This window comes from Plecotus auritus (genome assembly GCF_963455305.1).
Source record: "Plecotus auritus genome assembly, chromosome: 9".
Lineage (NCBI taxonomy): Eukaryota > Metazoa > Chordata > Mammalia > Chiroptera > Vespertilionidae > Plecotus > Plecotus auritus.
In genome coordinates, this window is record NC_137783.1 from 70,254,214 (window position 1) to 70,278,597 (window position 24,384).

Consider the following 24,384-nt stretch of genomic DNA (forward strand, 5'->3'; position numbering starts at 1 on the left):
AAAAACACCAATGGCATTTTCTTCACGGAACCAGAATAAATAATCCTAAAACCGATTTGGAACCACAAAAAACCCCTTCTAGCCACAGCAATCTTGAGAAAGAGCAAAGTTGGAGATATCACTGTGGGAAGTCACATGGATCACAGGGATCTCCCCCCCTTACCCCTCACCCACTCTGAGCCTCACTATTTCAGGAGCCATCTGTGGCTTCCAAAGTAGTGCACAGCTTTCTTGAATGTACGCATATTTCCTGTATTCAGGTTTTAAGACCGGACCACTTATTAAACAGTTAAATTACCTAGGTTTTGCGCTGGAAGGGGCCTCAGTATTACCTAGTCCACCTCCTTCATTGCACAAATCAGAAAACAGAGGCCCAGGGCTGGGACTCTTCCTAGCAGTGCCTGCCTCCCCGGATTTGTAATGAAGTCCCCAGGGCCCTGCCCAGGCTCGGAAGGTCCAGCCTCTCTCACCAGCCACCCCTCTTCCTGTGGACCCCCATCTCAGCTGGGCTGGGCAGCCTCATGGCAGGCAGCATGGCCTCCTGGGTGCCAACCAGTGGCCAGGCCTTGCTGAGTTTCTGTGGTTTCTGCCAAGCTGGCCTCTTCCCTTTCTTCAGGCCTGCTCCTCCCGTGACCCTGGCTTCTTGAGTGCTGAGGGCTGGGCTAAGCCTCCAGGGGGCCGGTGGTCAGCCATTTCACAGGAGAAAGTGGAGGTGCTCGCTCAAGCCGCCGGTCGAGTTGTGCAGAACTAGGATTTAAATCTTCAAGCGCAGTTTTCTATCTTGAATTTGGATCCTGAGGAGTGCGCTGGGGAGGGGGCAGTACTAAGACTTGGCAGGGGTCTTGAAAATGGGGTTCTGGGTAGCAAATCTGTGGTTGGGGTGAGCGCCCCACCTGGCCCTCTCTGAATGGCAGCTACAACCAGACTCGCGGCGCCACAACCAGCCATTCATGCGTGCGCTCCCCGCACTGCCAGGCTGCGAGGAGCGTGGGCTGATGTCTCGCTGGGTTATTTCATCTGATTCCCGTCCCCTCGGTTTACTATTGCAGAGCCACAGTGGCTGTCATTGTTTGTCTCGCTCCCTTCCCTCCCGCATCAGAGGGAAATCAAACAGCGGCGGGCGCTGGCCCGCCCCCGGCGCCAGCTCCTGTTGCTCCTCCGAAGTGGCAGCGCTTCGCAAGAACCCCTTCCACCCAGGGCGGGGCGGCGTGGGTCTGCGTGGACGTGCCCGGGAGCCGGCGGGGGCTGATAGAGCGGAGGGGGTCCCTGAACAGCGCGCGGAGCCCCGCCCCCTCCCCTACCCCTACTCCTACCCCACCCCACCCCACCCCACCCCATCTCCCAGCAACCCGCGGAGCCCCGCCCCCCCGCCCCCATCCCACCCCACCCCCCCGCAGCCCGCGGAGCCCCGCCCCCCACCCTTACATCCCCCCCCCCCCCGCCCTTACCCCCGTTCCCCCCCATCAGCAGCCCGCCCACCTCCCCACCCCTAGCCCAAGGAGCCCCGCCCACCTCCCCACCCGGCCCGCGAAAGGAGGCGGAAAGCGGAGAGCCTCCCCAGTAGTCCTGCCCCGGGCGCCACTCCCATCTCCTCCGACTCGGCACGTCCTCTGGGCATCGCCTGGGAGAGGAGCGCGCTGCGCAGGTGAGCGGCTGCGAGGGGCGAGGTTGGGCTCTCCTTCCTGAAGGGAGAGGCTCTGGCGGGGAAGGGTCGGAGGCGCCGGCGAGCTGCGCGGTTTGCTGGTTTCGCGGGTGTGAGCCGTCTTCCCGGGCGGCGGTAAAGGAGGAGGTGGGCGTCGGAGGGGAGCGGGGCCCTGGGGGAGAGGCCCGGCGAGGCCAGTGGCTGTAAAAGCGCTCGCTTGGAGCGCGGGCTGTGGTTCTGGGGAAAAGGGGAAAGGGCCGCACCGTCCTGTTTCTGGCGGGCGCCTTCCCTTTGCTACCTGCAAGCCGTGTCCTCCGGAGCAGAGCCTGGGCGGGCGGCTGGGTGTGAGTGTGGACAACGGAGCAACACAAAATGGAACTTGCTGGTTAGGGGAGCGGCAGGGCGGTGGGGGGAGGCAGAGAAAGGCTGGGGTTCCAGGGCGCGGGGATCATGAGGACGTCTGCATCAGTGTTTTCCTCCTTCTTGTTTATCCAGTCCCGATTTCTTCTAGGGAGCCCTGCTCCCGCCCCCCCCCCCACCCCCCCTTCCCTCCTTTCCTCCTATCGAGCCTCTTCCCGGGCGGGGCAGACCGGCAGAGCCTCCCCCATTGTGTCTCCCGGAGCTTCCGTACGGAATTGGAGGCGCTCCTGGCGCCGGCTTCTGGCTCTTACAAGTGGTGGCTGGAGGAGAAAGCTCCCAGGTGGGAGCAGAGAGCTGCTGTGCAGAGAAACGGGCCTGCCCAGACCCGCTGCCCGCCTCCGGCGGTGGGGCCAAGGCTCTGCGGCTTCGCCCCACCCGGTGGCCTCTGTCCCCTCTCCCCTGTCTCCTTGGCGGGTGCTCTCAGGCCTGATGCTCAGGTTTGGAGATGGTTGAAGATACCCCCACTCCGGGGGGCCTCGTGCTCTCATATTGTGGACGTGTATACGTTTCCAGCAAGTTAGCCTTTGGCATGTGACCTGCCTGGTAGTTACCATGGAAACGCCTCTAATTCAGCAGCCTCCTTCCTTTTCCTGCCCATTCCTCACCTCCTGTCTCCTCCCCGCCCCACAACATGGCTGCCTGGATACTGGGTATCTGTGGCTTCTCTGGCAGAGGACCCGCCTAGCTAGCTCCCACCCAAACTGACATGGCCCCTTTACCCACTCTCCTCATCCTCCCACAGTACACATCACAAACACATATGCACACATACCATACTGTATCATACCACCGCTGATACACGTATATCACATCACATGCACACCAAACACAACATACACATAACTCTACACCACCACCCACCCATACACCCTGCCATCATAGCGTACATGCACACACACACACACACCACACACACACACACACACACGGTGCTTCTAAGTAGATCTCAGCTGGAAGAGAGGACATTTCTTGCCTTGACAGGCTCTATGCCAATGGGTATAGGGGGAGGGCCAAGAGGCTGGAGGAACACATTTCCCAGAAACCCTGAGAGACAGGTAGAGAGATCTTCTCTAAGGGGAGCCCCTCTCCTGGGTCAGAATTTAAGTCTTCACGGCTGCTTTCTCCATGCCCTGCCCCTGAGAAAGCCCAAGGCTCCTGGACCAGCCTAGGAGTCGGCTCAGGCCCGTTTTCCTGCCTCACGGAGGGCCAGGCAGTCTGGGGCCAGCAGAAGGCTTGGAGCCTCCCAAGGGTGGCAGGGACGGGAGGGGCCGGGAGCTGCTACAAGGGGGAGAGAGGGCCACAGATGAAGGAATTCAGAAGAGCGGGAAGGAGAGGAGCCAGGTGAGTTAGCAAAGTGCAAGTCGGAGATCTGTCTGGTGTCCAGGTCTCCCTCTCTTCCCTGGCACCTTTTCCTGCGTGGCTCCTCAAGCCACATCTCTGCTTCCCAGAGAGGAAGCAGGTTTGCAGTGGGCTGTGGGATTGCCAGTGCTTCGCTGAGACCTGTGGATTCTGGGAGGATCAGGCGGTAGGCACGAGGCAGGTCTTCCTGACCTCTGTGATCCTAGGACTGACCGAGAACCCATCTCATTCATCCAGTGAGCTTGTTTAAGGACCTACTGTGTGTTAGTTGCTGGGGCCATGAAGGAGAGGAGGAAGACACAGCCCCTGACCTTAGAGTCCTAGATTTTTAAGAGCCAGAAGGGGCCTTGAGGGAACATCCAATCAGGACATTGTGTATATGGGGAAACTGAGGCTTAGGTGGGAAATTGAGGCTCACACCCAAGAGCGGCTGGGCCTTCTAACCTTCAGTAGCCCTCGGGAAACTGGTATGTCTTTTCCAAGTGTGGGTCCCCTTGTGGGTGGGGGAGCCTGCTGCATTATGTTTTCTTGGAGGGTGTGGCAGAAGGAGCCATTCCCTAGACCCTGAAAACGCCCTGTAAATCAGCACACACTCCCCTGCCCCAGCCCTGTTGGATTCAGGTGGCTGCCATCTGATGGCAGGCAGACTGTGCCAGGAAGCCCCCAGGCTCACTGCCTGACAGACCACCCGTCTGCTTCTGCCCTGAGCCCCAAGGAAATGAAGCAGCCCTGACAGCCCAGCCCCAGGAGGCAGAGGCCCAGCTGTAGGCTGTGAGCCTAGAGCACAGACGGCTCTAGTCCAGGCTCTGCCCTGAGGGCCCGCACATTCATTCCACAGAGATGTTTCTGGTGAAAGCCAGAAATGGCTTAGACTGATCTTTAGCCACTGAAACCCTCCAAGATTCCAGACCTCTATTTCCACCTCATGTCTGTCAATATCACCTTGTTTTTAGGGGGGTTTAGGTTCCATGATTTCAAAGGCATTTCTTCCTCTAAATTTTTGTCCATTATACAATCTGAAAGAGACCCCTTGTTTCTGGTGCTGAATCATAATCATTATTTCATAAAACAGGGTTGCCACTGAGCTGAGCAGAAAGGGGCTGGTCTCCGTTTAACTCCAGAGAAAGCCTCCGCTTGCACCCAGGTGCCCAAGAGACCAAGCCCAAGCTTTCTTCTCTTGGGCTGTGGGAGCCAGACTCCCTGGACACTGGTCCACCTGGTTCTCTTCTGCCGGGACCCAAACTGGGGCGGGTGGAGTCTTGAAAGAAGTGTCCTCTGGGGAGGATGAACACTGGGCCCTCCGTTGGTGGGGGGCCTTCCTCTGGCAGTGGGGGGAGCCTTTGGCCAGTGAGAGAGTGGGACGGGAGGTGCTGGCCAGTTCTCTCGGCCCCCATGAGAGCAGCATGTCTCAGCCCAGACAAAAGCGTGGGGCCATTTGGCAGCATCTCTGCTAGGGAACAGGAGGGAGGAGGGGAGAGCCTGACCTGGGAAAGTAGGAAGCCTGCTTGGAGTCTGCTAGAAAGATGTGCGAGGGCGCACAGGCCCAGGGTGAGGGCTGGGACTCGGAGTGCAGCTGTTCCAGCTCAGCATGTCTGATCTGGGGTGGAGGGGGCCGGCGATGAGGGAGGGTCCAGTGCCAATGACAGTGACCCCACACAGCCAAAGGGTAAAGAGACCCGAGGCCAGGAGCTTCAATTCATTCACATCATTTTAACAGACGATCATTGAGTTCCTCCGATATGCCTGCTCCGTGGCCTTCATTTAGTTCACAGAGCTGTGGAATGATGGCTGCCCACTCACCAGGCCCTCCTGCTCAGGCAGAGCAATGGATTTGTCCTGTCCCTTCCTCTCCCCCTGCTGTCCTGACCCCACCCCCCACCCCCCACCAGGAAGGCTCTGCAACCTCCTTCTTCCACAGGAAGGCCCACCCTCGCTCACATGCTCACTCACACTTGCATACACTCTCCCTCTCAGACACATACATAAGCTGGCGGACCTGAGGCAGACAGCACGCGCTCACAGGGCCTCACGCCCGCTCACCGTGGCCAGCTGCGTCTCACCCAGACCATGGTGATGGCCCCTTCGCTCCATTGGCTCAGGCCCAGTCTGTACCTGCTGACCTCATCAGCCTGTCAGACGGTGGCTCTTCGTCGCCTGCGAATAAGGCAGTGTGGCGCTGGCACTGCACGGGCTCTGTGGGCTCTGTCACCTGGCGCCCCAGCCACCTTCTCTGATGAGTTCCTCCTGCTGCCTGTGCCAGGCCTTCTGGAAGGAGCTCTCCACTGCAGCCTGCTAACTGGGGTGGCCTTTGGGGACACACGCTTGGGCTCTAGTCCGGGTTCTCAGGCTCGCTAGTTTTCTTACCGTGTGTCAAATGGGCACAAGAGCTGAGCAGGGAAGTGTGTAAAGTGCTTGCAATGTGCCCAGCACACAGTAAACACTCCGTGGTCTCGGCTGCTGTTGGAATGCTTGCAGTGATGTTGTTATTAGAATGTCATTTTGTTGTTATTACATCACCCTCTGAGGCACTTCTCCAGTGCTCATTCTTTCAACTACTTTTCCTAATTCCCGGGAGACACGCAGGCTTTCCTACTCCCCGCCCCCCAGGCTCTGTGGCCCACTGTGCTTTCATTTTAACGACTTATGTCCATGCCCTCTCCCCTCCACTCCCACTTCCCTCTTCAATGGCAAGGTCACTCCTGCCCTAGACAGTGCCTGGCTCGGTGCGGGGCCATTGAGGAAGCCCATGAGCTTGGGCAGGGACCGTTCTCCCACCAGGAGAGGTGAACGCCGTTCGTCCTTCCCAGCTGCCTTCTGCCTGTCACACGCAGGGCTTCCACACATTCCTGAGGTGTAGATTCTCATCCCCAGCCTGCTTCCTTTGGGAGAGTGTCCAATGAAGCATTTGACTCTAGCTTAGGTATGGGATGCTTAAGGGCTGAGGTCAGTGGAGAGCGGACTCTGAGCATTTTGGTGATTGGGGTTTGACTGAGACCTAGAGAGCAGAAGAGAGGACCTGGGGACTAGGCACTGAGAAAGTTTTAAAATTCCTTGGAAAGTCAATACACACCCTTAGGCTATTCTGAGCTTAGACTGGATTAGGACTTGAGGGTAAATGATATGGGTACTCATTCAGTCAGTCACCAGTATTATTGAGCAGCTACTACGCTGAGTTCTGGAGATTCAGATGTGCCTAGAACGTGGCTCTGCCCCAAGGAGTTCGTAGCCTGATGGGGACACACACTAGTGCCTGTGTGGGAGGAGGTGTGGCCGTGCTCTGTGGGGACAGGGAATGAGGGCCCATGTCTGGGCTGGGGACAGTGTGTTTCCTGGAGCCAAGATGAACAAGGTCAGGTAAACCCTCCATAAGTGCATGTACCCACCCTCACCCCCAGACCTAGGACAGATCTCCAGGGAGGAGGCCCTATGGGTCACAGTTCATCCCCAGGCCACACCCCATGTCCCAAGCAAGACAGTGGGATTATATGCAGAGCAGGGCTTTCAGGGAGGCGGGCAGAGGTTGCCTGGGCACTGCGGTGTGGCTGGGGGGATGTGGGGTAGGGGCCTTGCCCGCGCAGTTGCTCTGAGTTCGTTCCCACAGCTGGGATTGCCTGTGAGCCTCTCCTGAATGGCCCTTTGTCAGCAGCTGCGGAGGAGGCGATGCCTGCACTGGCCTGACTCGCTTATGCCCAGCAGTTGCCCGCCAGAACCCCTGGAGGTGGCGTGATCACTGCAAGGACAGGGGCCTGGCCTCGTGCTGGCCGGAGCGGCCGGGGTCCCACTCTTGCGCTCATCCTGGCAATGCATGCTCTTAGCTGGCTGGCACCGCACGTTCTCGGCTGGCTGGCAGTGGCCGCCTGGTACTGCGCTGAGCTCCTGCCTTTGAAGGCCCTATGAGAGGCCCTTGGGAGAATGACTGAGACATCGGCGGGGACCGTGGGGGAGAGTGAGGCGCTGCACCCCCTCTGGCTAGGGGTCTCCCGGGGGACTCAGAAACCAAGCCTGCGTCTGTGATTTGTGAATTCTGTTTCCCTTTCTAAGGAAGGGGACTTCCTTTTTCTCCTGGTGACTTCCTTCCTGTTCCTCTTCCTGAGAAGTCACTCCATCTTAAAGGCAATATAACATATACCCGCCCCTGTGCAGCCAGGCTGGGTGGGTTCTGGGCTCCAGAGAGACAGCTCTGAGTCATGGGGATCTGTGGGCCCAGGGTGTCCCCCTCGGGGGGGAGGGCAGACCTCCCGGTGTGGGGGACCCAGTGGAAAGGGACCCCCAGGGAGGTGTCAGCAACAGTGAGGATGGGGTGGAGACAGCCGGCCCTGCTCCTGTTTGTCCAGCAGCCTGAGGCAATGTGGGGGTCCAGCATGGTGTCCGGCCACTGTGAGTCCTTTCGCCACTAGGAGATCACCACCTCTGCTCTCCTCAGTATCCGGTTAGAACTCTGAGGGGCCAGTCACTTTAAGTCAGGTTATTACACAGAATGATTGGTCCTAGCCGTTTTGGCTCAGTGGATAGAGCCTCCCAGGTTCGAGTCCAGTCAAGGGCATGGACCTCGGTTGCAGGCTCCTCCCCGGCCTGGGCCCTGGTCAGGGCACATGCAGGAGGCAACCAATGGGTGTGTTTCTCTCACATCGATGCTTCTCTCTATCTTTCCCTCTCTCTTCCACTCCCTCTAAAAAGCAATGGAACAATATCCTCAGATGAGGATTGACAAGGGGCATCTAAAATGCAAATCGAGGGAGCTGGCGGCATTGTGTCCAGAGGGTGGAGAGCCTCTGTGTCGCCCCAAAGCGCCTGTTTAAAAGGCAGCTTTCAAGGCTTTGCTGGCTCTGGCTCCAAGCTTGGATGCCAGCACGGTGATGGGGGGAGGTTAGGGAACTGTTTCTGTGTTAACTGAATTTAAAAGTGTTAATTACTTTTAATAGCCCTTTTAAAAACAATTTTAAATTTATAAGAAAAATTTGAGCAGATAGTACAGAGTTCCAGTCACCACCCAAGCGCACCCACAGTGTCCCCCGTTGTTAATATTGTGCAGAGTGCGGCACATTTGTTACTAACACTGTCCTAGTCGAGGGAGAGAGGACAAGCGCTTCCTTGAGATCTCAAGGAATAGCTGCCCTGGAGGCTGGTTCGGCCCAGCCCAGGCGGAGCTGGCTCCAGGGTGGGGCGGGGCCAGGGTTCTGTAGGAAAGGGTGGGGAGACTACGTGGAGTGGGAGGAGGGCTTTCTCCAGTAGCAGACCCGTCAGTGATGCTTGCTGCTCATCCTAAAGGGTGTCCTTCATTTCCAGCGGGTGGGCAGGGCCTGGTGGGCAGGGTCTGATGGACAGGGCCTGGTGGGCAGGGCCTGGTGGGCAGTGTCTGGTGGGGAGTGTCTGTCTGGTGGGTAGGGCCTGGTGGACAGGGCCTGGTTGGCAGGGCCTGGTGGGCAGGGTCTGGTGGGGAGTGTCTGTCTGGTGGACAGTGTCTGGTGGGCAGGGCCTGGTGGACAGGGTCTGGTGGGCAGTGTCTGGTGGGCAGGGCCTGGTTGGCAGGGTCTGGTGGGCAGGGTCTGGTGGGCAGGGTCTGGTGGGCAGTGTCTGGTGGGCGGGGCCTGGTGGGCGGGGCCTGGTGGACAGGGTCTGGTGGGCAGGGTCTGGTGGGCAGTGTCTGGTGGGCGGGGCCTGGTGGGCAGGGTCTGGTGGGCAGGGCCTGGTGGGCAGGGCCTGGTGAGCAGGGCCGCTCAGCCCAGTCTCCACGTCCCATAGGTTTGAGGAGTAAGGCATGCAGACTGGTTCTAAGTGGCTCTGTTCACATTATTTTTCACACAAATAATGAACCAATAGTGACACTAACATCCAGAATTTATGTCTATGTCCTTAGTTTTTATCCACTGTCCCTTTCCGGCCCCACCCAGCGCCCCACATGCCATCCTGTCTTTAGGCCTCCCTGGGCTCCTGTCCAGGACAGTGTCTGAGACCCACCCTTTTTCTGGCCCCGATGGCAATGGGGAGGGTGGGCAGGGCATTGTAAGATGCCCCTCAGCCGATGTGTTCATGATCAGAGTGGGCTCTGGCCTCCCCTCCAGAGTGCTGCTGGCGGAGCCCACTGCGGGTGGACAGGTCTGGGTTCTCAGTCCTGGGCGTGGTGACTGGGGCGTAGCCTCTCCACCTGGGGCAGCCTCTGTCTGTGACACTCCCCCTCCCTCCCCCCAGAGGCAGGGGCTGTGCTAGTGAGAGTCTTGGTTGAGGAGCCAGCTCTGGGAACAGCAGGCCATTCACACATGTGTGTTAACTTGGTTACTAGGGCAATAATGGTGCCATGTTTCCCCAAATTACACCTTGTTCCAAAATTCCCCTCCTTTTCTCCACCAATTTCTCTCCCTAAATGCAGGCCAATCTCAGCTGTTTGGAAAGCAATTGGATTAAAGTAACGCAGGCCAGGATATGCATGACTGTTAGTATCGGAAGCATTTACCTTTTTAAAGAAGCATGTGGTGAAATTTAAAGCTCTCTTCTTGGGGGAATATTGTGGGTGTGGATGTATTCTTGAGGAGGGGTGGTTTCTATTTCCGTTCTACCCCCCAAACTAACTCCGAGCCAGACTAGAGAAAGTGGGGTCTGCGTCTTGCCGGCCCATTCCGAGGCTGGCAGCTTCCCGGCTAGTTGTTCTGTGGGCATCCCCTTCGGCTGAGCTCTGAAGGGCAGGATCGCCGACAGCAGCCTGGGCCCCTGCCCAGCTCCTGGCATAGATGGCTCTGCTGGGTGGAGAGCCGGGGGATGCCCGGCAGCTGCTGGGAGGTGTGGGGGGGCTGAGGAGGGAGACAAGAGTGCCTGCTGCTTCTGAGGCTCAGTGGGAGTGAGGGGCAGAGCTCTGGACAGTGGCCTGTCTCCTACCCCCTCCGCCCTCCTCCTGTGGCTCTAGGGTCCCAGCATGACCCCAACACCAGTCACAGTGACAGAGCGGAGCTGGCAGGACACGGGAAAGGGAAACGACAGAGAGCACGCTGGCATGCAGTGACACGCTCTCGCTTCCTTTGGGTTCTTCTCTCCCTGGCTCCCCTCCCCTGGCCCAGCTGGGAACACTCCCCCCAGTGGGGCAGCCAGGCCTGGAGTCATTTCCCGTTTCCTCGGCTCCCACACATCGCCACACCTGCCAGGGCAGCAAGACAGCGTGGAGGAGTGTAGCATTTGGTATCCACAGAGTTAGGAGCTGACACCGGCCAGGGCGTTGTTAGCTGCGGGGCCTTGGGCAGGTGCCAGCACCGAGCCCGCCTTTCTAACCTGTGAAGGGGCAGCGATGCCTCTCGTTGCCTGGGCTTGTGAGGTCCTTTGAGTTCATGCTGGTGACGTTGCCTGGTAAGTAGGGTGTCTTCCAGATGTTTGGGAGGCATCCGCATCCCACCACCATCGCCTCCTCCAGGGAATGGGAGCAGGTGTGGTGTGCAATATACACAACCCAGCTGCCCCCTTTCTCTGAGGACAGCCGCAGGTCCCCGAGAGGGTCCGGGGCTGAAGGACCGGTCTCTGTTCTGATGTATCTTGCTCTGATCTTTTCTAAACCCAGAGAGACAGGAGGGCCCCGGCAGCCTCGGCACCCTCCTCCCCCCGCCCTCCCGCCCCCGCCTGCCGCCCCGAGCTTTGCATGAGTTCACATGACCCTGCCTGAGCTTCTCTGGGGCCAGCCCTCCTGGAGCAACACTGAGGCCCCCGGGGGAGGCTGTGGCTTCTGGAAGGGCTTTGGGTTAGAGGAAGACGGCATGCTGGCCAGAGCGGCGGGGGCCGGGCCCTCCAGGGCTAGGTCTTGGGCTTCTGGCCCCGTTCAGCAGGCTGCCGGACCAGACCCGGGCGCAGGGAGCTTGTGTCTCCCACGAGGAAGCCCCCTGCAGCCAGGGAGTTGGGGGGAGACATTACACCCACAGTGTGACCAGGGCGTGCGGGGGTGTGGTGGGGGCGACTGCCACAGCCTGGAGTGTAGGCCCAGCTGGGGTCTCACAGGGAGGATGATCGCATGGCAGCTGCTTGATGTTTTTTCCAAAGAACATCTGTCCTCTCAGCAGTCTCCGCCTCCCCTTGCTTTGCCGCCTGGGCCCCTCCTTTTCTCAGTCTCTGCCTTGAGCAGCGCCCTCCGCCCTCCCCCAGCCTCTGTCTGCCTGGCAGCCTTGGCCTCGCCCCTTCGCTGCCTCTCCCACTTCTCTGGGCTTCTCCCACTGGCTTCCTCTTCCTCTGGACTTCTTCCCCTCCTGCTGTTTCCTGCCCTCTGTTGGTCTTGCTGCTGTGTCTGGTGGGGGCCCATGGGGAGGGGGTGTGGTGGGAGGGTGTTTCACGTTCCGGCTGACTCAGTGCCGCCTGGGCTGGGTGACGCAGGCTGCTTTTCTGGAGGCGGCAGAAGGCCAGGGCTGGGAGCCAGCCTTCAAGTCTGTCAGGCCTCTGCTGGTGTGGCTGTGGGCCGGTCCTTCCTGCCCCATCCACGTCTCTGACCCGAGACCAAGGCCTTCCTGGGTTAGAGAGCAGGAGGAAGAAGGGGAGGAAGAGGAAGGATGGGCCTTTCCTTGCTCCATCTCTGCTTCTCTTCCCCATTCACAAAAGAAGGTAGAAAATGGAAGAGGAGCTGAGCGAAGCCTTGGGGGAAAGAGTCGACATAGGAACAGCTGATGCTTAAAGAGCAGTGGCCGTGGCGTGGCAGAGCTCGGCCTGACATGGTATCGGTATCTCTTTTTGTTGCAAATGAAAACAGACCCACACCCCACACAGCTTTGGCAAGGCAGGGGTCTCAGGCACAGAGGCTCGCTGGGGGTGGGCACGCAGAGCTGGTCGGGGAGCAGATGGGCCAGGGGCACATGCAGCCAGGACACGCCCGTCCCTTCTCCCAGCTCTGTTCTCTGGCCATTGCGTCCCCTGTCGGCTGCTGGCAGACTTCTCCCCACCCACACGTCACAGCCCGGCTGCTTATACCCTTTCTCCTCGGGTCACTGAATCTCACACGGTCCTTTCAGCTGCAAGGGAGAGGCTGCGGTTGGCAGCCCCCTGGAGACCTGCAGGGCTGGAGTGGGCAGAGCCATGTCCCCTCCAGAGAAGATGCCCTGGGAGGGGTGTGTGAGGGCAGACCAGCCATAACTGCCCGGCCGGCGCAGGGGCGCTTCCTCTGATCCCCAGCTCCTGCAGCGCAGCTCTCATTCCCGTGTTTGTGTTCCAGAAGTGCAGGGCAGATACTAGTGGCAGCTTGTTCAGGGGACAGGCGCTGGAGCTAGATCGCTTGGGTTCTAATCTGGGCGCTGCCACTTTCTGGCTTTGGGACTTAAGGCAAGTTACTCAACCTTCCTGGCCTCAGTTTCTCCGTCTGTATAATGGGAATGATCATAATCATAGCCACTTAGAACCGATGTAAGGATTAAATGTACTTGACATGAATGCCTAACAAATGGTAGGTGTTATCACAACGCTTTACAGTTTGCAAAGAACTTTCCCATATGTTAGCTCATTTGACCTTTATACTAACCTTTGTAATAGGAAGGTAGACAGGGGAATGGATTGGCTAATCCCCTACCGCCCCACTGCCCTCATTGCCCCATTGCCCCCACCCCGGCCTAACCAGCTACACAATTCTGTAATCGGTTAAAACAAACCCCTTCTGAGTAAACAGCTCTCCCTCCAACAAGGAAGTATCAGTCCTCGGGGGTGTGCGGCACCGACGGTGTCTCTGCTTACTCCTCTCTTGTGAGCTGGAGGTGCGGGGAGGTGCCTTGGTGAGTGCTCCCCAGAGGCAGGAGCCCCTTCATTGTGCCTCTTTGCAGAACTGCTGTGACTTCCTCAGGTGTCTGAGCCTGCAGCTCAGCCTCCGAGCTGGATAGGAGCAAGCAGCAAAGTGGCCGCTGCCAGGAGCGGGGAGGGGAGCCCTCCCCAGAGACTAGGGGCCCAGGGGTGGAGTGAGAAGCTCCCAGCAGGAACACTACCCTTCCTCAACCAGCAGGGAGGCAGGGCGAGCTGGTTGAAGTTTGGGATCCATCTTTTACTCAGCAGGTGACCTCAGTCTGCCTCAGTTTCTTTCCCTGTAAAATGGGTTTGGTGGTAGCACGTACTTTGTAGGCTATTTGGACTAGATGGGAGTGGCCATTGAGAGCACTAAGAACAGTGCCTGGCCTGCACCGCTGGTCATGAGGATGGGCATTCCTTCATCTCTGCAGCCCAGGCTGCAGGCCTGGGTCTCACAGGTCGGCTCTCCACCTCGGCTTCTCCGTCCCCTCAGCTTCTTCTGCAGAGTCCCTGGCAGGACTACTGTGCCTCAGGAGGGCCTCTCTCCCCTCCCACCCCCACACTCCCACCTCCACACTCACTAATCCCACACCCCACACTCCTACCTCCACACTCACTAATCCCACAACCCACACTCCCACCTCCGCACCTCACTAATCCCACACCCCACACTCCCACCTCCGCACCTCACTAACCCCACACCCCACACTCCCACCTCCGCACCTCACTAATCCCACACCCCACACTCCCACCTCCGCACCTCACTAATCCCACACCCCACACTCCCACCTCCGCACCTCACTAACCCCACACCCCACACTCCCACCTCCACACCTCGCTAATCCCACACCCCACACTCCCACCTCCGCACCTCGCTAATCCCACACCCCACACTCCCACCTCCACACCTCGCTAATCCCACACCCCACACTCCCACCTCCACACTCGCTAATCCCACACCCCACACTCCCACCTCCACACTCGCTAATCCCACACCCCACACTCCCACCTCCGCACCTCGCTAATCCCACACCCCACACTCCCACCTCCACACTCGCTAATCCCACACCCCACACTCCTACCTACACACTCGCTAATCCCACACCCCACACTCCCCCCTCCACACTCGCTAATCCCACACCCCACTCTCCTACCTACACACTCGCTAATCCCACACCCCACACTCCCACCTCCACACCTCACTTACTCCCACACCCCACACTCCCATCTCCACACCTCACTTACTCCCACACCCCACACTCCCACCTCCACACCTCACTAATCCCACACCCCACACTCCCCCCTCCACACTCACTAATCCCACACCCCACACTCCCCCCTCCACACTCGCTAATCCCACACCCCACACTCCCACCTCCACACCTCACTAACTCCCACACCCCACACTCCCATCCCCACACCTCACTTACTCCCACACCCCACACTCCCATCTCCACACTCACTAATCCCACACCCCACACTCCCACCTCCACACTCACTAATCCCACACCCCACACTCCCCCCTCCACACCTCACTTACTCCCACACCCCACACTCCCACCTCCACACTCACTAATCCCACACCCCACACTCCCCCCTCCACACCTCACTTACTCCCACACCCCACACTCCCACCTCCGCACTCACTAATCCCACACCCCACACTCCCCCCTCCACACCTCACTTACTCCCACACCCCACACTCCCCCCTCCACACCTCACTTACTCCCACATCCCACACTCCCACTCTGCACTCGCCATGCTCAGTGCTCTGTACCCCCGGGAAGACTCCCCATCTTGTCTGCACCCCCTTTCACACTCAGGTCAAGGCCATGGCCCCAGGAAGTGCGTGTGCGTGGGGCTGGGCTCTGGAGCTGCCAGGAGCTGCAGGAGGTGGACGGTCCCCGGCCACTGGCTCAGAGCACCCTTCCCGTGCGGTGGACCTGGGTCAGGGCACACTGACCTGGGGGCTGCGTCACAAGGAGGCGTTGACAGTCAGGGAGGTGCTGCCGGGTCTTGGGGCTCCTTGAGAAAAGGGAATCCTAGCGGCCTCCCAGAAGGGGCCGGAGATGAAAAGGAATCCACCCTTCATTCTACAGAAACTGAGGAAACGTGGTTGTGGCTCTGGGTCACATGGCTGGGGAACTTCAAGGTCAGAGTGTTGAAGGGCACAGAGTTGGGGGGTTGAGGCCACGGTGTGGTCCTTGACTGTCTCCAGGCCACCGGTCACGGGGACACGGGTAGGGGGAGAACTCTGGGCCACAGCATCTAAGATGGGACCAGGGAGGCGATGAGCAGTAGGAAGGAAAGGTGCGGCTGTGTGTGAGTGCAAGGAGCCTGGGCCCCGGGTGGAGGGGCCAGGAGGACACGAGGTGGAGGGGGGGCCAGGAGGACACGGGATGGAGGGGGGGCCAGGAGGACACAGGGTGGAGGCGGGGCCAGGAGGACACGGGGGTGGGGGACCAGTGTAGATCAAGAGCTCCCAGCCCCCAGGCATGCAGGCTCTGTGATGCCCAAGTTGTCATGGAAGTGAAGCACCTCCCAGAGCCAAGGGCTGAGCATCACCTGCGGGTCTGCGCCAACCACTCCCCAGCCCCACTCACCGCGCATGTACGCGTGTCCTATGCAGACTGCAGCACCGTCTTCACCGCTCCAAAGCCCAGGGCCTCACAAGGCAGGTGCTGGGCCACTCCTGTCTCCAAAGGGATCTTGCTCACACAGTGAGGCCAGACTGCCCCCCCTCGTTTCCTCCCAGACTTTAAGACTTACCGCGTCTTGGGAATCTGAAGTGCCCGCCTTGGCCAGGAAAGCAGACCAGCGTGGAGTCCTGGGCCTTCTGTTTCCGGCCTTTCACCTGGCCTGAGACCGCCCAGATCTGTGCCGAGTCGTAGACACCTGCGCCACGCTCGGCACTTGCAGCCGGGGTCATGGGAAAGGACTTTTTTATCATCCCCTCGCCCCCCTAGAGTGTGAGGAGGTGGGCGCCATGCCCCCTGAAGGCCTTTTCAGACGTAATTCCATTGCTACCCCCCATCTTCCAGCAAAGGTGGCCTAATGGAGCCACCGACCTGTCGGCCTTCCCTTCTACCCCCTCGTTGCCCTGGTCACCTTCATGTCTGTAGGTGCCTTGTCGGGCTGCCCGGATGCTCAGGTACGACTCAGCCTTCCCCGCAGCTCCTCACAGCCACTTCCTCCTCCAGCTCTGGCCTGCCCACCTCCCAGTCCCCACGCACCTCCCAGTCCCCACGCACCTCCCAGTCCCCACGCACCTCCCAGTCCCCACGCACCTCCCAGTCCCCACGCATCAGGGCAGCCAGCAGGAGCTGGACGCACGGATTCAAGGCCTGGCTCTGCACCTGACCCCTGCATCACCTGACATTTCTCTGCTGGGGCCTCAGTCTCCTTGAGTCGTGCTAGCTGGCGCGCAGATTCTAACTCACCTGGGAAGCCGCACATCTCGGTTATGTCCTATTTATATGCAGTGGGCTTTTCTCTCTGCCGGCTTCTTTTGGAAAGATTTGGAGGCACCCTCATAAGCTGTCATGTCCCCTGGCCTACGGCAACAGCCATAAGCAGTTAGCCCAAACAATGGGGCTCAGGCATTCTGTGACCCCATAAGAGAGTCCTTTTTGGCACGTCCTGTCTGGAGTGGGGGACCTCATCGTTCTGTGGGGATCCTGCTGGAATCCAGGCCTTGGTGAGCCCTCAGGTGTGTCCCCTGGGCTGAGGGTGAAGGAGAGCGAGCAGGTGGAATTGAGGAGCCAGGAGGGAGGCTCTGGGGCTGTGGGATGGAGGCTGAGGGCGAGTTAATGACGTTCCCCTGTGATTTGGATCCTTTTATTTAAAAAGGGAGGCTGTCCCTGAGTTGTGTTCTCAATGGAATGGGTATCTGATGTACCTCACTGTTGCGGAGTCAGAAATAACATGGTGTGTTGCTGTGTCATCAACTAGCGGCTTCTCTTTCCAAGCTGCCTCTCCCCAGCAATTGTGTGAAGTTACATGACGGTGTGGGCGGAGACTTGCCGGAGACACTCTTGTCTGCTTTCTCTGTACAGGCAGGAGGATTGCACAGAGGTGGGGTCAGGGGACAGTTGGCACGGAAATGCTGTGGCCACTGGACGGCAGTTTCCCAGGTGGCTGTCAGTCAGCAAGGACATGGGAGGAGGAGAAAGGTGGGAAGGGAAATCTTTCTCTGAGATGCTCTAGAGGCAGCACGTGGAGCTGGGCCCATTTTCCAGATGGGAGGACCGTCTGCATGCACTGGAGTCAAGCTGGGACGGCGGTGGAGGGAGGGAGGAGGCTGCAGAGCCCGCCCCAGGGGCCAGGCCCTCAGCATCCCAGGCCAGGGGTCCTGGGCCTCAGAGGCAGGATCCCCAATATGACACAGAGGGGAATATAATGTTCCCGAACCCCCTCTCCCAGCTCCACTTCAATCTACCTTGCTTTCCCCTCTCCCCCAAGTCCCTCCCTCCTCGCTTTCTTCTGGGAAGTAGGATTTATGTCTTCTACTTCTCAGTGCCCTTCGGCCCCCTCCCCAGCCGCTCCGGCAGCCTGGCTTCCTCTGCCAGAAAGGCCTGTGTAGGCACTTGTGTGAGAGGGACCAGAGGCCCAGGTAACCTTTCTTGGTGCAGCAGCAGAGAGAGGCATTTTGTGTCCCTTCAGAGGCTCTGTACTTGACCACCTGATGCAGGGTCAAGGTCAGTGGTACCAATGGCATCTTAAAAAATGGATGTAGGGGCCAAGGGACACCCGAGGAGGCCTTTGCTGCTGTGTGGTGGGGCAGCCCGGCCTGGGGGAGGCTGGAAGGAGTAGGGAGTTGCTCCCCAAATCTGTAACAGTGCTTCTTTCAGCAGACTGTAACCTGATCAGGAATGTTCTCTTAGAATACAAAGGCAGGTCTTTGTTCCTGAGTGTGGCCTTCACGATCTTCCATCATTTGACTCCAACTGTTTTATCAGAATTCTCCCACCCTCGCCCCCAGGTGTGCTCAGCGGGTCAGTCGCTGTCTGGGGAGGCCTCCTGCTCTAGAAATGGCGGAGACGTGGCCGCTTGCTGTCACGGTGCCTCCTGGGTTACGCAGCTCTTTCTCCTGCTAGGCTTCACCCTGAAGCGGGACATTCCTGCAGGCGGCCCCTGCGGAGGGAGGTGCCTTGAGGTGCAACTGGAACCGAACTTGAACTGAACCCTTGTGACCCCTGCTTCCCATTTTCCCTGCCTGCACTGCTGTCTGCGCTGGTGATGTGCCAGAAAGCCCTTCCTTTTCTCTCTTCTCATCCCTTTCATCACGTGCCATCCTCCTGTCGAGGTTCAAGGTCCGGCTGAAATGCCACGCCTGCGTGGACCCGCCCAGGTTCTGTGTTGAGCTCCCTGCTCATATCCTTACTGAGTTCCTGGCCCCATGGCTCTCCCTGCGGCTGTCTCTCCAACCGGACGCTCCTCACATTTGCAGGCGTATCTGAGCCCTTGGCTCCACCTGCCTCTCCTGGGAAGGAAGCTCAGGCTTCAGTCAGCCGTTGACCCCTTGCAGACCCGGAGCATTGTGCGCCTTCTCAGAGAGCAGCCTGTGCGGTGGGGTTCACTCGAACCCTAGCGTCTATGGAGGTGATTGGGGTGGGGGGAGGCGGGGAGGCACGTCAGGGAAGGCCTGCAACCTTGACGTGTGTCTTGTCTACTCCCAGGGGGTCCCACTTGCCTCACGCCCCCTCTCCTGGCTGGAGCTGTGAAGTGTTATATTGGAGTTCAGCGAGCTGAATAGAGGACGCCTTAGTCAGTAAGCCAAATTAAGAGTCTTTATGCGGCCTCGAGTGGGCTCAAGCCTCTCAAAACGTGGCCCCGAAATGAGCTTAAGGGTAAGCTTATAAAGGCAAAAAAACAAAAACAAAAACCCATGTGCTGGGGTGGGGGCAGTGAGACCACATCTGAAGGCCTGGCCTGGCGCCAGCGCTGATAACTCCGTCTGGGGTTGTGTATTGTTCATGGTTATGGCCTCTCTAAAATGAGGGTAGTGCTTAGGTAAACAGGTCCTGCAGGACCAGATAATTAAGAGGGGACAGTGACTAGACCAGTGGTCAGCAAACTGCGGCTTGCGAGCCACATGCGGCTCTTTGGCCCCTTGAGTGTGGCTCTTCCACAAAATACCACGGCCTGAGCAAGTCTATTTTGAAGAAGTGACATTAGAAGAAGTTGAAGTTTAAAAAATTTGGCTCTCAAAAGAAATTTCAATCGTACTGTTGATATTTGGCTCTGTTGACTAACGAGTTTGCCGACCACTGGCTAGACTACAGGCTAACAAGAATGTGCATTAGGTTACTGGCACAGATTCAGATTGCCAGCCCCCTCCCACCCCCAATGTCTTATTTTTCCCATTATTTGAGCAAGCGTGCTTACAGAAGCTAGAAATAGCAGAGTTACTTCTATTAGGGAGGCTATCGGTTTAGTTACTTCTTGGAATTAACAACAAAGGACCATCTGTGGTTACAGGAAAATTTAAACGGCAGTTCTTACAAAATGGAGGTTACGGGAACAAGATGGAGTGCCTATGGTTCCGATGGAGGGTGGGGGACAGGATGGAGTTGGTCCTTTCAAAGCCCATTATTCAAAGGAGGCAGGGTGGGAAGCCTGGCTCACTTGTCCCTCCCTCCGTCACCTCAGCATTCACCCCAGAGCTGGTAGGATGTGGAGACGTCCAGTGTCCAGGCCCATCCTCCTTCCAGGTCCTGAGTCCAGTCTCCTCACGGCTGAGCGAGGAGCAGATGTAACTTGAAGATGTAATTTGTAGATGAGACTTGGTCTGAGAAATAGCAGTAAACCCAGCCCCCACTCCTCAAAACATAAAGGTTTTACAGATAGGAGCTGCTTAAAACTTATTTTCATACTTTGCAAAATGTATTTAGGATGGAACATCCCATGATAAAAGAACTGATCGCAGATAAACTCATGTTGTTATTACAGAGCTTGGCTCATAAGAAGGAGGGAGATCATCCAGCCACCAGTCCTCAGCCTCTCCCCAAACCAAAGCTGCCTAAAAACCAGAAAACCGAAAAACGCTTAAGATAAACTAGCACTGGGTTAAGCCAGAGTTGCTCATAGATGAATGCTAGTTGACATCATTGCTTCTGGAAACTAATACACCTCGGTCCCAACAAGTTTAGGAAGCCAAACCGGAGACTCCTGCCTTAAGCCGGGACCCCTGAGTGGGCTGGAGTGATCTCAGGTTGGTATGCACCGCCTTCGGCCTGCATGGCAAAGCAGAACAGACCCTCTCTGGGGGAAGCCCCCCATGTTAGGGCTGCTAATACCCCACAGAATAGAATCTAGCATATATGAGTTCATAATCAAAGATTACCCAATGTGGGAAAAATCAAGTCATGTATGATTGAGAGGCACTGAAACAACAAATACCTTAAGGACCCCCGCCCCCCCAAGAAATTAAGATTTTGGAATTTGATACAGAACATAAAATAACTATGTGGGAAACATTGAAAGAAATAAAAAATGGGTAAGAAAAATGTGCTGGCAACAAAGATTACCAAAAATAACCAGGCAGTTTGCAAAATAACTAAATAGAACATTTAGAAATGAATAATATAATCATTGAAACGGAAAATTAAACGAATGGATTAAACAGAGAACTAGTGAGTGGAAAATAAATCTGAAACTATTACCCAGAATGCAGCACAGAGAAACAAAGAAGTCGAAAACATGAGAGAGCTGTGATGTGATGAGGAAAATGGTAATGGAATATCTGATGTGGTCATAATCTCGAGAAGAAAATGCAGAGTGGAGGAGAGGCAATATTTGAGAGATAATGGCCGAGAATTTCTCATAATTGTTGAAATGGATGATTCTACAGGAAAGGGAAACAACAGGATACATAGAAATAACCCACATTTAGGCTCTGGTCCAGTGAGACTTTGAACACCAAAAGAGAAAAATAAGACGGCAGAGAGAAAAGAGAACATCTGTGACAGAAGGAAAATAAGCAGCAACAATGGATAGGACATCTTCAACATCGGAGTCAAAATAATTATCAGCCAAGAATTGTGGGCATGACCGAGCGACCTTTCAGATGTTGTGTTCCTTATCTGTGGGTGCAGAACAAATGGCCACAAGCCGAGCAGCTGAGCTCACACACCTTTGTTATCTCCTGGTTTCTGTAGACCAGTCCAGCACAGCTCACCTGGTTCTTTGCTCCAGGGTCTCACCAAGCTCAGCCTGCATGTTGGCTGCAGTTGTGACCCAATCAGGAGCCTCTGGGGAAAGACTCACCTCCAGATTCCCTGGGGTCGTGGGCAGCGTTCATCTCCTGTGGCAGGAGGGTGGAGGTCCCCATTTTCCTGCTGGCTGTGGCCCGGGGCTGCTCTGAGCTGCTAGAGGCTTCCCACAATCCCTTGCCACGTGCTCCTCTCCATAGACCCTCTCACAGCATGCCCTTACTTTTCCAAGCCAGGAAGGGAGAGAATGCTCTAGCGTCTGTCTGCCAAGATGGAGTCTGACATAACAACCATCACGTGAGTGACAGCCATCATCTTTGCCATAGTCTATTAGAAGCAAGTCCCAGCTCCTGCTCCCATCAGGGGGCGGGGATCACAGCCACAGGCTTGAACACGAGAAGTTGGAATTCTTGGGGTCCCTTTACAGGCTTCCCATCACAAGGGTTGAAATGCAAACATTTTCAGATAAACAAAAACTGAGTTTACAACTAATAGATCTTCATTAAAGAAAGTCCCAAAAGATGTTCTTCAGGAATAAAGAGCATGGTTTGAAGCTGACTGAGACTCAGAAAGGACTGTGAACACATCAGTTCATCGCTATGTCGTATTAGTTATCTATTGCTGCGTAACAAATCACCCCCAAACTCAATGGCTTGAAACACAGACATTTATTACCTCCTACAGTCCTGAGGATCCGGAGTCAGGCGACTCTGCTGTCTGCCAGGGGGCACTTCTGTGAAAGCTGGATTCTGCTTCTAGGCTTACTGAGTGCTCCTGGCAGGCCCTCCCACCATGGGCTCTCCCCAGGGTGCCTGAGCATCCTTAAGGCACAGCTGGTAACTTTCCCCAGAGCAAGCAATCGGGGGGCGGGGGGAGAGCGCGCGCGCTGTGGTACCTTTTATGATCTAATAATGAAAGTGACATATCAGTTCTGCCATATTTTATTGGTCACACAGACTAACCCTTGTGGAGGGACTACACAGGCATGAAAATACCAGGAGTGCCCAGCCGGCATGGCTCAGTGGTTGAGAGTCAACCTATGAACCAGGAGCTCATGGTTCAATTCCTTGTCAGGGCACATGCCTGGGTTGTGGGCTTGATCCCCAGTGTGGGGCTTGCAGGAAGCAGCCAATCAATGATTCTTTCTCATCATGATGTTTCTATCTCTCTCCCTCTCCCTTCCCCTCTGAAATCAATAAGAATATATTTTAAAAATAAATAAATATCAGGAAGAATTATAGGCTGGCTACTGCACTCAAATAATAGCGTATATATCAGGAAGGGGTTATACCAAATATTTATTACACCTTATAACGTAGATGTCTTTAGTCATTGGTAAATTGAATACTGACTTAGTTCAGGCTGCAGAACACCATATACTGGTGGCTTATAAACAACAGACATTTATTTCTTACAGTCATAGAGGCTAGAAGTCCGAGGTCAGGGTCCCGGCACATTTGGTGCTCAATGGAGTTCTGTTTCCTGGTTCATACACAGCGTATCCTGTGGAGCCCTGGCCTGGAGGAAGGGGTGGGAGAGCTCTCTGCAGTCTCCTTTATAAGGGCACTAATTCCATTTACGAGGGCTCCACCCGCATGACCTGCTCACCTCCCAAATGCTCACCTCCTAGCACCATCACAGTGAGGATCAGGTTTGAACATGGGAGTTTTGGAGGACACATTTTATCCAGAGCAAACATATGTGGTCATTCCAAAGGCAACACCAAAAGACCAGAAATAGGTTGTGCAATTTCTTAGTCAGTTGAGGGAGAAAGTGAATAAGAAAAAAATTAATTAAAAAAAATTTAAGAAATATACACAAGAAAAGTAATGGAAAAACAGATGGTAGAAATTAGACCAAATATACCATCACAATAAAGTTAAATGAAGTAAACTTGACAGTTACTAGGGATTATTAGGTTCAAATGTTTTAAAATCTAGCTCTTCGCTGTTTACAAGACATACAAAATGCATAAGGCACAAAAAGGTAGAAAGTGAAATAGAATTTAAGAGAGAGGATCACTATATAATTCCGAGAGGCCAACTACAGGACAGGAATGGGGTGGGAGGCAAGTTTCCAGTTGCCTGTGATGTTCCTCAGAGCTAATGAAGCTGTTGTAATGATCATCATCTGTATGTCTTTCCCATAAGAACAGCTGTAAACCTAATTTTGCGCACTCCATATAACAATTTTAAACTTTGTTAGAATATTGTAAGGAAAAGAGGGGTAAATGTATAAGTCCTTCCCATAGTATAAAATTTAAAGCACCTATCTCAATTTTTGATAGGTCAAAAAGAGAGAAAATACATAGAAATTTAGCATGGTTAATTATAATTTAATGGCATATAGAACCTTCTTTCCAACAATGAGGGAATTCACAACCTTCTAATACATGGAACGAATTTTTAAAATAACTAAATCATAAACTTTCAATAAATTTTGAGGTGTCGGTACCCTGTAGACCATGTCCTGACCACATGCACTTAAGCTAGAAGTCAATAAAAAAAAGTAAATTAGAAATCACTCCACATGTGGACATTGCAAAAACACTTCCTAATGCAGGTGTCCAATACGAGATCTCAATGCAGGTTAAAGTATTAAGAACTAAACCATGATCAGAAAATACATTTCAAAACTTATATGTTGGAGTGAAAATTACACTTAGAGGTTATAATCTTAAGACTTAAGACTCTTAAGAGCTTATATTAGAAAATAAGAAAGGCTAAATACTAATATATCCAACATAAGGCAAATATAAAGAAAGAACAAGGGAATAAATTCAAGAATGTATAAGGGGAGCATTAAGAAAAATTTAAAACACCTTGTGGAGGAGTAACAAGACCAAGTTGGTTCTTTGAAAAGCTTAATAAAATAGTTAACCTCTGATGAGATTGATCAGGAAAAAAGTTATCACACACAAACAATATTAGGAATGTAAAAAAGGGCATAACTACAGATCCTACAGAAATTAAAATGCTAAGAAAACAGTAGAAATAAGTTTATGGCAATAAATTTGAAAGCAGA

General features: G+C 55.4%; 1 protein-coding gene across 1 annotated transcript in view; it reads left to right on the forward strand.

Annotated features, from left to right (window-relative positions):
* The first annotated feature begins 1,510 nt into the window (after nt 1-1,510).
* LOC308233555 (uncharacterized protein) overlaps nt 1,511-24,384 on the forward strand; it is a 50,288-nt gene continuing 27,414 nt past the window's right edge. The window contains exon 1 of the mRNA XM_080640578.1: nt 1,511-1,645. The gene's annotated coding sequence lies outside the window, so the exon portion shown is untranslated. The remainder of the gene's footprint in view (nt 1,646-24,384) is intronic.